The following is a 15,294-nucleotide window of genomic DNA, read 5'->3' as shown; positions in this document are numbered from 1 at the left end:
GGGCAATGTCACCTTCACCGGCTTGTGATGTTATTTCAAAAGGGAAAGATGGGGGATGGCTCATGTTCATTCCACTTCAAAAATGTTCAAATACTTTCAGTGGTGACAATATTCCATAATAAGTGCACGAAGGTCTTGACAAAATGGCAGAAAACTACTGCTTACACCCAAGCTCAGTTGTACCTTTTGCACTACTGATCTTCAGTATTTCTTTAGTATTTTTCATGCCTTGCGGGATAAAGTCATGACAGGCATTTTGGGCTGGTGTAGACTCCTATTTTGGCACATGTCTTCATTGAGGTTTGTCGTGAAACGCATTAGCGCTGTGGGAAGATAAAGCCATGTAATGGTGCATAAAACAATGCAGATACGTTCATTAACCCGAGGGTCGGTCCTGAAAAGAGAACAGCCCGTTATCTAATGATGGTATTGTTCTACTTGAAGGCTGGGTTGTCATTTGTTGTTTAGCATTATTCACCGGAGCGTACATCCTTTTTTTTATTCTCTGTGTATTTTGTTTTTGTCCTTTCTTTTTCTTTTCAGGCAATTTCCTTCCATCGCAGCTGCAAATAGCAGGGGCTAATTCAGAGAAACGTGAGGGGTGTTGAAGCCGTGATATGTTGTAATTACCTCACATTGATTATTACACGTTTATATTCTGAATATTATAGTTCTGTTATAAAGAATCATTGATGTCTATCTACAGTACTGTAGGCATATGCTTTTTGAGGGTCTGTTTAAACAGGATTTGTTCTTTAAAGAGCCTACTTTTTTCCATTGCGTATGTTTACATCTACGGCTGAGAGGAGAACGATCACATGAGCTCAACGGTCTTCTTTCCTATTGGCTGTCGATCCTGAAAGTTGCTCTTCAATTGCATAAAGTTGAAGGATTCTGAACTTTGTCTCATCGCGTCGCTGGACACGCCCCATCCAGTCGCCAACGCCCACTGTCGCCGGAAATCGCCAACTCTCCATTGAAATGGATCGTGTCGCTTTGTTGCTTGTAGTGTGAAGGGGGCTTTATACAAATTATATATAAAGATGTACTTATGTCCGACTTAAGTGAGTAAAAAAATCGCTCTTAAATATGTGCATTTCATATAAATGTAAGCTATAATGAGTTTTCATTAGGTTTGGGAACAAAGCTTAAATTCTCCGTTGAGGAAGAGCCCTGAGGAACCAAGGAGTTGTTGTAGTTAGCTTAGTGGCAGGGCAGGTTATCTGATTAGAGTGTGTTTGCCTGACCTCTGCCTCTCTAATGTATTCCACGCTGAGGTGTCTTGGATTGAGAGCGTGTGTTGGCATAATATGGAGCAGAGCTGTGTGCCACACACACACACACACACACACACACACACTGATGTGTGTTTGATTATGAGATGAAGACCCTCTCTCCAGCTGCTGGAGTTTCATTTGCCATGACAACTCTTTGATTGACTGAAGATTGATTTGATGGATAGGAGCAGTTATTGCAGGTCACTAACAGAATCAGACCTTTTGATTGGATGATTGACTGCTTTGTTCATGCCAATGAATGATGAGATGTTTTACTGGATATTAGACTCTGGCATGCCACTGTATGCATGAAATGCATGAAATTGCCTTGTCCACGCACTACATTTCAGAAATAAATTTATACTTTATTATTTCAGCAAGGATGCATTAAATTGATCAAAAATGGCAGTAAATACATTTATAATGTAAAAGAAATCTATTTCAAATAAATGCTGTTTTTTTTACCTTTCTATTCACCAGAGGATCCTACATTTTTATTTTTAATGGTTTACACAAAAATATGAAGCAGCACAACTGATTTTAACACTTATAATAATAAGAAACATTCTTTAACATCAGATCAGCATATTAGAAGGATTTCTGAAGGATCATGTGACACTGAAGACGAGTAATGATGCTGAAAATTCAGCTTTGCATTAGAGGAATAAATTACGTTTCAAATATATTAAAACATGTTTAAATGGCAATACTACTTCATAATATTAGTGTTTTTACTGCATTTAGATTAAAATAATATATATATATATATATATATATATATATATATATATATAAGCCTTGGTGAACATAAGACACAATAAGACAACTAGACATTTCTCACTCAGTTTAGGGCTTTCAAATATGACAGATTATATTTTATATACCCATGGACGTATTATATAGACCTGTATATAAATGAAAGCATGAAAATTGATGTCAAATGTATTTACAAAAGTAAACTATGGCATCTTATCTCAAATTTGAATATGCTCAGGTTTGTTCTGTGTGTGATGACGGTCAGTCAGTCCCACTGTGTCTGTGAATGTAGCCTTTGGCAGAGACACCCTACCTCATTTTGGTAATCTCCTCAGGGCAATACACTACCTGTCCCCCCACACTGTGGAGAGATATCGCTTCCCGCAGGCTTTAACGACTCTTCCATTATTTTCCACTCTGGTCTCGTAATGACCCCTTATTATGCTGTTTGGACACAAACTGGAGTGACAGCACTGCAATTAAGAGTCACAGAGGACTTAGAATAACCCCACAGACCACCTCAACTTGCTGTGCACAAGCACCACAGGCCACTATCACGTCCCTCCCCTAGAACCTTGTCCTGTGATCAGGATCTTGGAATTTTAGCTGGAATTTTAAGGCTCTTGTGATGTGTGTTTCACAGACCCAGATTCAGAATGTCAGGTGTTCAGTTTATATAGCATTCCTGGACTGAAGGCCAGTGGTCTGCTGATATTAGTCTCAGCTTTGTACGTCACGCATATAGCACACAAATGTGGAAACACTGCAGGAGTTTTGAAGTCGTCATCGGATTGGTTGAATTATACAGGATTTCCGGGAGACGTGTGTGTCGCGTCCTTTAACGTTCCCCCTCACGAAAGAAGAAAGCCGCTGTGTTTACAACTGACGACGAGCGCTTATAAGGATCAACTAAACGCTGTATTTTTAAAAGTATGTGAAATACTTAAAGTTTGCGACATAGAATCTTTAAAATACGTCTGAGAGTCTGTTATTTTGGTGACATTTCCACGCCCCGAAACGTGACGATGAATGAAACGAACTGTGATTGGTTGTTTGACATGTCGGTCAAACAGCCTCATGAGCGGGCCTTGGCCAGTGAAAGCTGCCATGGATTCCAGACCTTCACTGGCTTTCATTGTATGAACAAAACATTCTTTAAAATATCTTCTGTGTAATAATTACTTGGCTTAACTTAACCAGTGAGACTTCCTTGGTCAGCCTGCTTCATCAATGACAAAGCGGGTCAGCTGACTAAGCTTTGCTGGTAAATAGCTTTGCTTTGGTAGGCTTAAACTAAACCAGCTCTAACCAGCCTAAACCAGCATTCCAATAGTTTCTGTACTGATCACTGCGAATCCCCCCTTTGGTTTTTCTACAAGTGGTCCATCTCCTTATACAGTCTCTAGCCTGCACGCTGATCACGCTTTCTCAGCTGGAGCTCTAAAATGTGCTATCCTCAGTTCAACAGGCTCTTGTTGTAGGTAGGAGGACACAATATGTCTCTGCATAGAGAGAAACAGTGAGAGATAAAGCACGTTTAATTTACAGCCAAACAAACCTGTGAGTCAGAGCGACGTGATGAAAGGACGACTCCTGCAGAGCACAGATGCTGTATCAACTCATGATTTGTTCACTGCACGCTCCTCGGTTTGACCTTTCTTTAAGTCGACCTCAATCAATATCAATAATCTTACTTGTTAAGTTGCAACCAAACAAACTGAGGTGCGTTAAAAGAACATCTTTAAGTGCTTGAAATGTATCTCTTGATTTGTGTCCCACGTTTTAGGTTGCAAAAGATTCGTTTTTCAAATGTACCGTAGGTGTGTGCGGGAGTGGATACACTGAGTTCACCTTTGCACCCAAGTTACATTGTAGCCTCGTTTTATGTAATATTTCAAGTACAACATAAGCTCCATATTTAATGTGGCATATAAGGTTAAAAATCTGTGTTTATTACCTTCTGTTGCAGGTTTCAGAGAGGTTGAAAGTAAAGGTTTTCCAGTGATTACTCAGTCTGGGTCAGCAAACACATCTCTTCTGCATCATAGAGCTTCCAGGACGCATTCTGGTGAGTCATCGGTGGAGGTTTATATTTTTTATTATCTGAAATATTATTCTTAAGGCCTTTTCGCCTTGGTTTGTTTCGATTATATAGTGAAGCATCATGTTGTACGCAGGTCAAGCATTGTGAGCTTCAAACACTTAAACTTTGACCCCATTGGCTGCTGACCTTTTGAAGCACAGCCAAAGATTACTGGACAATTTGCATGATTACGTGGGCGGTGTTGGCATGAAAATGAACAAGATGGATGGAGACTGATCCTGTGCATCTAGATACAATAAGGTGCAAACTGCCAATGCTCAAGCTGGGAATTTTTTTGTAGTATTTTGCATTTTTTTATGATTAAATATATATTTTTGTCCTCATGACAGTGGGATTATTTAGCTGTTTTCCTTGTATAATTGAGACAATCTGTGCAGCGCTGCCATTGTGTCAATCACAGATATGCAAGATGAGCCAGTCTCTTTCTATCTGGAAAATGGCACCTGTGAGTAAGAAGGAAGGAAACATTGCGCTTCTTACCAACAGTTTATGTTTGTGCAGCTTACTGTGAGGATTCTTTCCAACCCATGCTCATGAAAAATAAATTCCAGTGGCAATATTTTTGCAGAAATTGTATTTTGTTGCTGCTTGCATGTTTAGTGGCAGTTTAAAAGTGAACAGTCCAGTGAGTGGCTGTAAAAAGCATGTTCAATTGTCTTTAAAACACGACCGTGCTAACATTTTATTATATTATACTCTAATGTCTTCCAAATTTGGAATTAATCAATTCTATACTAAACCCAACTGATAGTGTTAAAGAAAGAAAATATGAGATAAAAGCACATTTGCTCAAGCAACCATGCCGTTTTGTCTTGATTTTACATGGTTTGCCTTTTTGTTGAACCATGTTTCACAGGACTTGTATCCGAGCGCACCGCATCACAAGTGCAATGCTAAACCAGGTGCGCTACTGAGCAGTTTTACTACATTGGAAAAGTCACACATATGGAGCTGGTTATGTGATGCAAATTAAAATGTATTAGTTTACAAATCACACACTATGATAAAAGTCATTTAAGGTGATACCATAGTATTGTGATTAATAAGAATACCTCTTTATTAATCAATAATCTGCTCCAAAATTTGTGAGAAAAGTGATAAAAGTTGGTGTTTAACTACCACGGGTGTTCATTTCAGCTGGACATTTCTTCTGATTGTTAAATTGTTTTAGAAGATATACAAGTCACGTCAGATCTTTTCTTTGGTACACAGTTTGTTTTGATTTTGTAGTTCCTACTAGTTATTTTTAAGGGATTTAATTGGCAGTTGCTAATTTTGTATGACACAATGTCAAGGCATATCTTTTTCTGCAATCTTTCAGAGCAATTTACAGAAGCCTTTCCTTTCTAAACTCAAACATGTTTACCATTTTTGAAGTCTATGCTCAAGGTTTAATGTCTAGACCTGAGGTGTGAAGTATTGGAGTAAATGTAACTAATTACTGTACTTGAGTATATTTTCGAATATTTTGTAGTTTTACTGAGTATCAAAGATATTAGCAACTTTTACTCTCTACTTCACTACATTTTTGAATGAGTATCTTTACTCTTTACTCCACTACATTTGAAATGAGTGTTGCAGTTACACATTACATTTCGTATGGCACCTACCTTTTCTGGAGCAATTTATTTGCTACAAAAGCTGTGATACTGCCTACTACAGGGCACAGAAAGTACTTTATCTTGTGCGGTATGTTACATATTTGTAACAGTCGCTGCCTATTACATAATTACAAACTGTAAGTATAGCCTGTTCCATAACTTAGTTACATGGTAAGTACATTTTATTTCATGTAAGTACAACAGCCACTACTAAGTACTTAACTAGGTAATTACCTTAAAATAAAGTGTTACCCAGTTTTTGACTGGCATGTCTCTTTGACTAGTGCATCTTTGAGCCTATATTTAGTATAAGTAAAGTACTTAAGTACTGTTAAAATCAGATACTCTAAGACTTTTACTCAAGTTGTTTTGGAATTGGTGACTTGCAACTTATAGTGGAGTAATTTTCACTGTAAGGTATCTGTACTTTTACTCAAGTATGGTTTTCCGGTACTCTTTACACCTCTGGTACAGACATCTTACTTAGCAGCCCTGCCATGATGTGATCTGCAAAGCTTTTCATGTGAAGGTCAAAGTGGCACATGATGTTTTTGTCGAGGTGTCTTGAAGCTCTGACATGAGTCATGCGAAAAGGCCTTAACACCTACAAATGATGGGAAAAAAGTCACCATGTCAGATCAACAAATGTTAAATAAAACTGTTTATTTGCTCAGAATAAAGCTCGTCATCATCCTTCCTGTCAGGAAAACAAATCATTGCAATGCTAAAGCCCTAAACAACTCACTTAACTGTTATGTTTTCCCATCTAAAGGGCAGAGATGCACACTTATATACTTTTATATCCACAAACAAACAATCCGTGCAACTAGAACATTTAAGAGGGTGCATTAGCCAAGCTCACAAAATATTGATCGCTACACATTATTCAGTTTTTATCTCTGATAATGGCTTTTGGGTGCTTTGCTATCAGACTCTGTAGAACATCTGTTAGGTCTCCGGTTAAGCTGTTGCATCTTCTGGGTTGGAGTTCAAGTTACATCCGCTTCAGGAAGAAGTGGATATCGAAATGTTTAGCGCTGATTTATTAGATGGTTAATCTTTTGCAAATGTGGTGTTTGTTTCATCAAAAAGAACACAGTGATTCTTTTTGTGCTGGAACGCGACTGATGCTGATGGTTTCTGTGTAGGCAGGATGCTAGAGAATTAGCGTGTGTGGAGGTTGTGCAGACCACAACCCACAGGCTGCCCTTGGCTTTGAGGAGGCTGAGAAACAATAAAGGCTCCTGAGGGGAGGCAGAGAACCCTGCTGATAAATGCATCTTAGACCGACATGGATTTCCATGCTGGTCCAGGTTGGTCTATGTGGGTTAGAGCTGGTAATGGAAGATCAACCTCTGAGCAATACAGATTTTCTCTGGGAACCAGAAAGACCTCCAGAAATGACATGTTTCACCGGAAAGGCCATGATGTTTACCTGTGCTGTAAAACTTAGTTGGTGAAGCTGGTTTTTCTGATGCAACTAGAGGTCTTGCTGGTTCCCAGAGGAAAGTGCACAGAGCTTGCTCTTCCATAGCTGAGGAGACTTGCAGTTATTTTTCATGCAATTGACTGAAATCATGAAGTTTTATACGACTTAACAATTAAAAAAAACTAAAAGTTGAACAAGATTACATTTTTAGGCACCAATGAAATTTGGGCTGTTGCTTTTAAAAAATAATTTTAAAAGAATGGATATGCGAGCAGGTCAGAACATATCTGCATTTGTGCAACTTGAAATTGTAGATGATGCAACTCTATGCTGTCCTAATGTTTCTGCACATTGCTCTGGAGACTTGGAGCCCTTTTTCAGGGCTTAAACAGCTTTTACTTAGAGTAAGAGTATCAAGCTATAAAATTAGCATAGCTCAGATCATTTGTGTCACGAATTCAGCCTCTGTGGCTCCCTCCGATCGTCACCAGAGGGAACCGTCACCTGAGTATTAACAGTCATTAACTCCAATTCCCATAATACCCCGTACCTGTGGCTGATTACCTTCACAGGTGTTTCATATTGACTCTGGGCCATTTAGGCTGATCTCCCAGTCACCTCATTGTGAAGTCTTGTCTTGCCATGCAAACATTTCCGAGCATTTCTCCCGTGTATGACTCCCCGTGTATGACGTGGACTATTTACTGGACTCTGATTCAACCTGCCTTGTTTTTTGATTATCCTGTGTGTTTGCCGCCAACCCAGATCCTCAGCCCAAACTCTGACTTTGATTCTGCCCTGTCTACATTGTGTTTGAAGCTCGTGATTGAATTCTGCCTGTTTGATTTGCATTCTGTTTTAATAAAGCTGCACATGGATCCTAACATCACTGACTCCTCGTTACAATTTGGCAAAGACTTGCTTGGAAGAATTTGATCTAGAACTCTTTGATCAAGAACTATTGTGGAGTTCAATCTCTGAGGAGAAACATATGAGATTATTTTGGGGTTTTTATTTACTTTCCATTTATTTTCAATTCGGTCTATGAGAAACCATGAAGATAGTTAAGAAGCTTAGTGAAAACATTACCTCACAAGTTCCTATTGTAGCATGACTTCATCCTACTCTGACCTTTCACCTTTCATGATGTGTTAGTCAGCAGATCCTCTTGCTCTCCCACAAGGTGCACAACACATATAAGAAAAGGCCCTCCATAAAATAGACCGAATAAATCATGTTCAATCTCCGAGCCCTTAGGGTTCAAAACAGGATATGCTCTTTTAGGGTGTTTTATAGCCATTTCTTGTTGTTAAAGGAACTTTTATCCCAGTCTCCCGTTGGTACACCCTGTGTTAATACCTGGCGGTGTTCTCTTTCAACGCCGAATTGGATTGCTTAGGCCTTCGGCGGCGAAACTCAGATAAGCGTGGCAGATGCAAGCTGTAAAGACTGTCCCAGGGCAGTGCTGGTGTGGAGCAGAGCTATCTCTGACAGAATGAGAGATTGTAGGAGCTAGTTCAGATGAGCCTACTGGAGATCACTTTGTTTTGAAGGGCGGTGAAGAGTAGGGGAACGCACTGTGATTCATGCTCCCCTAATGGAAAGCTCTCAGTGCCCTGGAGTACACACTTCAGTACAACACACTCCCACTTTTCATCCACAGGAAAAACTCTTCTTGCCCCCTTTAGAAGGTAGAGGAATAGGAACAAAATGCTTTCCTCACAAGCAGGCCTCATAAACGCCACACGATCTTTTGACACCCTGTTAACCCTACCTACTGAAAACAGATAGTGGCCTGCAGGGATTCTGCTGTCATCCTTTATCATAATTTGATGAAATTTATCACCGTTGGCCTAAAATGCATCTCTGATCAAATTATAGGAGTTCAAACGGAGTGTCTTATGCAAATGACTTCAGTTTGATGAAAAAATAAACAGAAGCTGATGCCTTTTTATCCGTACCAGGTCAATTTATGGGGCTTTCAGCCATGTCTCAGTGGAATGAGCGTTCCCTCCTCTTTCACTCACATAATTGAGGAACAAACTCCTTTAAGCATTTGACTGACATATGATCTCGAACTTGGTTCTTTGCAGGGGTCTGAGAGGCGTTTGTAAGAATTGTGGCTAAGTGAATGCCTCAGATGAACTCAGACCCCTTTAAAGTGAACTAAACTCCACCATCTCGGGTGATAGTCTGAGTGAAAGTTTGGCTAGTTAGCTTTGTCAGTCCGGTAGATGCCATGACTAAGTGAAAACTCATGGTTCTACAAGAGCATATTAAAAACATTGTACCCTTTTTTCAGTTTTATGCGAAGAAATATTTAAGGAGACTGAAGGAATTACAACAGCTATAAAGGATTTTTATGCATTTGGCAGACACTTTCATCCTTGGTGTTGCTGACGCCTTGCGCTGTGCCAGCTTTGCCACAAAAATACATACTATTGTCATATTAAAATTATTATTATTATTATTAACAGACACCTTGTGATTGTCGAGCGTTTGGGCTCCGGCCAAGGTCGTTTCCATGGCAATTGCTGTGTCGCACCACAATCTGCTGACTGAGACAACTTGTTTGGAGTGCCAGCGCGGCGGATCTCTAGGCACACGAACTTACACATACACACACTCATACGCTCATAGATACAGATATTCATTCACTTCCCTTTACCAACATCCAACGCCTTTGCCGCTTCTTCCCGTCAGTCTGATAACGGGTCTGTGTTAGCGCTGTAATGGCTGCAGACCGGATGGCTGGTCGTCTGAACTGGATTATTCTCTGCAAGTTCCTGTATTGACTGTGCTCTATGCTGAGGTTTTTTTTGTCTGTTCTCACACTGTACACCCGTTCAGGAGCATAGTGTGAGGATTATTTTTTTCTCCTTCCTTTCCTCATGTTGTGCTGTATTTTTCTTCTCTATTGCATTTCGTTGCCTTGTATCTACATGTGCAATGACAATAAATTGAATCCAATCCAATCCAATCCAATTAAGAAGAAAAATAATAATTAGCATTATTTTATTGGATTTTACTCATTTTATAGTAATAATAATAAAAACAACAACAACAAATAATATTATTATTAATATGAATTGATTATTCTTAATTATATGTTGCTGCATTCAGAAGGGCTAATAAATTGTATAAATATAATTGTAAATAATTTAAATAAATCAATAATAATAATGGCAGGGGAAAAAATATATTTATAAATTCTGTATCGTTTATATACATTCTAAATATTTATATACCAATTACAATAAATAAATAAAAAATATTCATTTGTATTGATTAATATTATTATTATTATTAGTATTAGTATTAGTAGTAGTAAAAAAGGCTGGATTCCAACAAAAAGTAAGAGTTATGGAAAGTTGACTGAGACATAGTTGCAACTACAATGGATGAAAATTAGGTCAGGGACATTAAAAGTGCAAAGAAATGTGGGTTCATGTTTTGGTCTAGAGAATTAGATTATTTTAAAGAAGACTGTATAGTGTATGTTTTAGTAGCACTATTTTTTTTTTCCTTTTCCTTGTGTCCTTTTTTTTCATTAGAAAACATATCACGCCCAGTAATGTATCCTCAAACACAAGATGGCATCCAAAAAAGCTTTCATATCTGGGGTTCCTGATAATGCTAACTGGCTCCTGTGAGATCCAGTAAAATCCTTCAATGTCTGAGCGTGAGTGTGCTTGTGTGTGTGTCGTTGATGGTGAAAGAGAGTTAGAGATGCTGTTTGTAAATGAGAGATGACAGTGTGAGACATGACAGCTCCCTCTCAGTTTTATCCGATTCATATTTTTTATGTGCAAACAGGCTCATGAATAATGCAAAGGCAGGTTAAATGATGTCACGGATGCAGAACAAGCTCAGTGTTTGTTATTTATATGCATGTGCTGCTTCCGTGAACGTGGGTGTGTTTACTGTGAGGGGAAGTGAGTGCATGAAGCCTCCTGCTATTTTGTGGGCTATGGAACTGGGGAGACATGCACGCCTCGGTTGGATAGTGAGATCGAGAAGATTTAAAGAGAGGAGATAGTCTCAGCAGCCAGAGAAGTGGCGTCTCAGTAGATAGATAGTTAGTGAACCCAAGATCTGGGCGAAAACAATATTGGCAGCTTCCATTCCCCCGCTCACAATCTGCTGTCTATTTACCAAGTAGAAGGCCAGGCTGCCTGCGCAAACTCCCAGGTTCAAAATACTGTTGTTATGTAGGATAGCTTCAGCTTTTCTTTGTGGAAAATGAATGCGTAAGAATATAGATTAAGGTCTACTCAGGGCGAGATGGAATTTCCTCTGACCTTCTAGACTGCCGACTCATTCTTATACAATAGTCTTTTTAAACAGCTTGTGAATGTGTCTATCGACTTTCGCTGTGAAGCCCATGTAGCCTGATTGGATCTTGCATCGCACCATCTGGGACCAGAACAAAAGATATTCTGCGTAAGCGGTCGTGATTAATTCTCAGAAGGTCACAGCAGATGTCCAGCAGAGCTACAGCCCTGGATGTGAGGTGTTAGCGCTGTAGACATTTTAAAGGCCTTCACAGCTACGGTCATATTATGTGTTCAGGTGCTGGTGGTTTGAATAACTCTCCCAGGCTGCTGTTGAGAACACAGCAGAAATTTGCCTCAGATTTCATTTTCCGTTTCCTAAATTGCATGATCGTGGGAGCCTGGCCAGGGACCAGCAGACATGAAATCAGTAGATGAACCTTCCTGAGTATGCTAGATGGAGATGTTATGTTTGTTATGTTTGTTATTCGATCCTCATTGGAAAAAACACACCTCTACCTACATTTTTACAAAATTCAATATATACATATATATACAAAACTATACATACAATTCACTGCAGTTTCCAGCTGAAAAATTAACTCTAGTAGCAGTAAAACACCAACAACATTAAATCCTATTCACACACATGGGCAGATTATCAGTTAACTCTTTCCCCACGATTTGACTTTTAACGATTTAACTTTCTGCCATTCATGACACAACACTTCACTGCCATTGATGGAATTTTCCGGCAATCCATGTTTTCAGTATTATATGGTAGGGGGCGCTATTACGCTTCTTCTGAAATGGTACAGAATCCAAATTTTTATACACGTGTAAGCTAACACGATCATCCAACATTCAACAGCAGATAGATCAAATCTGCATAACATTACTGAATCAAATATCAAATCCACGAAGGTGGACTGTGCAAGCTTTTGAGGGTGTTGATGGGCATTATTTACTTCATCTATGTTTTGATCACTGTTCTGAATCCGATCGGGACCTATCTTTGACAAAAATGTGATTTTCTTAGATTTTCTTCTTTCTTTTGATATATTGTATGTTCAAATAATAAATCTTACAACAAAATATTCAGAGTGCCATGGATGTTTGTGAAAATGATCCAAAATTCTCGTGCTTGCTAGCAACAAAAACATGCTGGCACGGAAATAGTTATTAAAGACTTATTTTTATACAGTTCCTTGCACAATATTATATTATGAGCTCAAAACATATTTTTGATTTGTAAACTAACATTTTATGCTTGCATCGCATAACTATTTCCATATGTGTGGTTTTTCTGATGTAGTAAGCTTGCTCAGAAGCACACCTGGTACTGCACTGTACGTGTGATACAAAGTGCCCAGGTACGAGCCCCATGAAACATTTGTCACAATAAAACACCTTAAAGACTTGAAGAAGGAAGCTAAAATGACATGGTTGCATTAGTAAATGTGTTTTATCTCATGTTTGCTTACATTAGCCTTATTGGTTAGGTTTAGGGTCAGGTTTTGTGTAGGTGGTGTGTTATTTTTGAACACAAAATAGCAATAACATTTTAGCGTCATGCACTGGATATTTAATTTACAAACTGCCATGATACATACAAAAACCACCGTAGAAAAAAATTGACAGATACATATTCATCTGTCATTTAGCACCACTGAGGATATTTCACATTGAAAGTGTTTTGCGAAACATGCAAGAAGCAATGTAATACCATTTTGCAGAAATATTTGACAAGTTCATCCATGGAGCCGAGGTTGGATTTTTGATCACATTTCATTTCCAACCTGCCACCATACTACCACAGCTAACCTATGAAAACATTGCCAGATTCACATAATCTTTTTTTGGATAAAACTGAACATGCTTTTAGTGCCACTCACTGGAAACATGAAAGAAGCAATGTAATATAATTTTGCCACAGGCTTGTTTTTCAAATGTGCATGGATTACAGTTATTGATATGCTTCTGACCTCTTTGTCCTCCAGCAATAAGGGTTAAAGGTCATGTGTAGCTAATGAAAGGGACGTTGAGCTAATGGATGGCTTCACCACAGAAATTTCTCACACGCTCAACACCCCTCAGCTACATATGACCTTTAACCCTTTATTTTCGAGGCGTGAGCAGCTCAGAAGAATCACGGTGCCAATAACTAACAGACACTAATAACAACGCTCTCCATCTGTCATACTGAGCACATGCTCAGCATTTTCATCTCCATCCCTGGTGGGGTTCACACATTCATGGAAAAATGGGAAAAAACAGGGAATTTAGAAAAGTGTATGGAAATTAATCATATTTTTAAAAAGAACAGTTATGGAAAGTAGTCATATGGCGATTTATAAAATACAGATTATAAAGCAGCTTCACGGTAATAGTATTAATAATAATAGTATTAATGTTCTTAAATTATGAAACAAATACAATTTTAGCAAAAAAAGGCAATGGTGTTATTATTCAGCTCAATTTCAGATTCAATTTAGTTCAATGTTATATATTTTTTTTATTATTTATTTGCAGTCTCTATAAAATACTTTTTTAAATATCCATATCCAGTAATCATGACTGAATAATTCATGGAAAATTCTTGGAAGTTCCTTAGTCAGTGTGTGGGAACCCTGCGCTGGCCAATCAGCTGCTAAGCTCACATAATACCTCCCCCCTCACCATGGCAACAAGTTTGGTAACTATGGTCAACCTTTCAAAAAGCAGCCTTCTTAATTAGTGTGATTAGCACAATTAGTAAGAGACACGGGCATAAAGAGGACATTCTTTTCTTTATAATGAAGCCGTTGGCTTAATGCGACGGTTTGCGTCGTTTAAGAGTTTGATAAGACACTGGTGTGGACGTGTGGGTGTATGAGGAGCTGATTAAGTTCACTCAGCAGAGGTAAGATGCTGTCTGTGTTGTTTTAGTCATGTCTGAGGTCTCAGATACAGTCGCCATTCGGGATGCAAGCAGCTGACGCTGCGATTGGGTGGAACTCCATTTAGAAAAGCTGTCTGGAGCCGGAGATTGGAGTGACCGCAGACCGGAGAGAGACAGCACTTAGTAGAGTTTGCTAACCCGAAAGCCAAGCTCTCTTGCTTCTCATCCTGCGCTTGTCAGGACTAAATAAATTGTCACTTTTCCATCAGCTTTATGTGTGTGCGTTTGCGTGTGTCAGTATCGATTATTTTCGCTCAACACCTCACTGTCCTCAAGCAATATTCTGTTCCCATCAGCCACTGAGAGTCCAAGCGAAGCACAATGCAGAGACTTTTTGGCCTCTTGACCCTTGTAAGTCCTCTATGGTGGCCTAGGTGTTATATTTCGTGTTGTTTTGTCATGTCAAAGCCCTCTGTCCTGACGGCCCTCATGAGTTTGTTCGCACTCGGGCAGGAGGATTAGAGTGTTTTTACTGCAGGTTGGCATTGTTAACATCACTTCCTACACGAGTCCATGAGTCATAAAATGTGCTGGTGTCTGTATTCCGGCGGGAGAGGAAGACTGATGAACAGAATGTAAGTGAAATAGAGAGAAAATTCATATGGCAAGTGTCAGGAAGAGTGTTTTAGTGGATATAGTAGTGGACAACAGAGGAAACTCTCCAGTGTTTATCCCTCGCACAATGACTAAACCGGAGATTAGTCCTTAAATGCTAAGCTCTGGGTTTCTACAGCTATTATTTTTTAGCGAATTCGTCACAGAGATTGTGATATTGTGTTCACGAGTATTATAAATATGCAGCTGTCGCAGCCATAAACACATATGCACTAACACATTGGGTGGCGCCACTCATGCGAGCGATGCAAGTTCAGCTTGTGTCATTTCATGATTTATGAGTTATAATGCTTGATT

General features: G+C 39.0%; 1 protein-coding gene across 4 annotated transcripts in view; it reads left to right on the top strand.

Annotated features, from left to right (window-relative positions):
• The window catches only part of LOC306842919 (xylosyl- and glucuronyltransferase LARGE2s-like), a 66,774-nt gene that overhangs the window by 19,875 nt on the left and 31,605 nt on the right, over positions 1 to 15,294 (top strand). For all 4 annotated transcript variants that reach the window (XM_079374115.1, XM_079374116.1, XM_079374118.1 and 1 more), the window contains exon 2: positions 4,003 to 4,101. The gene's annotated coding sequence lies outside the window, so the exon portion shown is untranslated. The remainder of the gene's footprint in view (positions 1 to 4,002; positions 4,102 to 15,294) is intronic.

The sequence above is a fragment of the Barbus barbus genome (assembly GCF_936440315.1).
Source record: "Barbus barbus genome assembly, chromosome: 23".
Lineage (NCBI taxonomy): Eukaryota > Metazoa > Chordata > Actinopteri > Cypriniformes > Cyprinidae > Barbus > Barbus barbus.
The sequence above is the reverse complement of the archived record's forward strand: the minus strand, read 5'-3'. Positions and strand labels throughout refer to the sequence as shown.